Genomic DNA, 2,031 nt, shown 5'->3' with positions numbered 1-2,031 from the left:
CGCGCCGGCGGCAGGTGCGGCAGCGGCACCGCCCCGTCAGCGCCGCGCACAGCGCCCCGCCCGCCCCGCCCCGCCGCGCCTCACGATCCGCGCCTCACGATCCGCCTGCACCCCGGGGGGCCAGTGATTCCTTGGTGTTTTCCGCGGGATCTAGCACCCCATCAGCGTTCAGATCTCGCTTGATTTCCAGGGAAACTAACAGAGCAAGTCTTTGGCTGCTGCCTGTAAGCGCTTTAGAAAATGCCTGTTGCTGCGTCCGATCATCTTCCGCAAGCACTTTTCAACGCGTTTTAGAAGTGAATTTGTTTGTTTTCATCTCAGGTGTGGAATAGGGCCGTGATCTATAAATGAGAGAGAAGACCTGTGGAACACGTTAAAACTTAGACCAGGGGAACAACTGACCAGTCTGTAATCTAGATCCAGACTGGATTACGAGATTACTAACTTCAAGAGTTTCACTAAAATACATCAAAAACCCGTTCGTCATACAAAAGTCAGTAGCTGACTTAGTAGTCAATGAAAAATAAATCAACCATAGTGCACACAATCATACACCTGCTGGCTTCAGTGTGTGCTCTTTGCTTTCACGCTGAAAGGAGGGGGAACAACAGATCCCTATTGATCCTCCACGCTACTCATGAATCTTGTATTCACTACGGAACACTTTTAACTGGATTTGGTCCTTGAATGCTTAAAACAAAAAGATATGCTTTCAGGTTAAATATCGAAGAGATACAGTGGTTGAAATCCTGTCCCTATTGACAAAGCAAAACTTGACCCAAATCCAGATTTTGCTTATCTTTTGTTTAGCTCAGGAAAATTCCATCTTGCATATAATGTTATTTTTAACACGATTTTTAGCTTATTTATTTTATTGCATTATTTATTTAAATTCCTCATGACAAAATTGCTTCATATTTGTTTGTTTTTAAATCCTATTCAATAAATAATATATGACTTTACCCAAGATATCCAACAGCCACAGAAAAACCTGTAAAAGTAGAAAGAACAGTCTGAGAGATTATTATAATTTTAGCTGTGAGACAAATTTTAGGTTTGAGAGCTAACTTAGTCTTGGCCTTTAACCATAATAACATGCAGTAGTATGTTATCGTACAGTGAGGGCTGAGTTAAGCTAATATTTAGTGTACTTTCCCTTCTATAAAGCACTCGCCAGGTTAATAACATGGATTTTTATATTAGCATGAATTTTTGATATCAACAATTTTGATAATAGCAGAGAACGAGATGGTACTGTCTATGCAGTCCAGAAGAAAAGGAAAAAAATGGCTTTCTGGAGGTGGAGAGGAGGAGATATTATCTTGCACTCATTGTGACTGCAGGACACAAGCTTATCACTACAGTGACAACAGGAAAGGAGAAACAGGTCAAGATATCAGACCTCCAAGGCTATGAAATAGGTTGAGAGACAAAGTACCCAAATGGCATTGGCACGACAATTTATATCTGCAGAAACAAATATGTTGTGATTTAAACTCCACGTTCAGTGCTGCTGTCCAAACAGAAACAATGGCACCAGAACTCCATTTCTATGCTTCTGAGCAGCCAGTGGAAATGTTAGAATATCAAAGCAGCTAGAGGAAATAAAACCCAATTAAGGCTCAGCTTTCAGATAATTTTCAGTATTTGTGCACTGGATAAGAAATGTTCATTCATCACCTTTTTTTTTCTGATGGATAAGAAGTTCAGAATTTCCTTTAAGATGCTTTAATTTGTTTCACATGCAAAGGGCATTATGTTCCATATTGCTCTTAAAATCTTACCATTTCTTTCTCCATTAATAACTACTATTTGGTTTATTTCTCCCTGTGATTATTTTAATTAAAAAAGAAATACATCTGGTTAATATTTTGAATGTATACAAATATTTGGATCTTTCTGGAGTAAAAGGCCCTAACACTGGCAAAAAACCCCCCACCACTACTATACACAAGAAGTCAACAGATTTTTAAGTGCCTATGGAGTCTTTGCAATTTTTTTTCATTTTTTTTTTTCATGGCTAGGCTTCGC

Source organism: Empidonax traillii, unplaced genomic scaffold (genome assembly GCF_003031625.1).
Source record: "Empidonax traillii isolate 1590-97213 ecotype Southwest subspecies unplaced genomic scaffold, ASM303162v1 scaffold591:size1139884, whole genome shotgun sequence".
NCBI lineage: Eukaryota > Metazoa > Chordata > Aves > Passeriformes > Tyrannidae > Empidonax > Empidonax traillii.
This window is presented reverse-complemented; position numbering follows the sequence as displayed.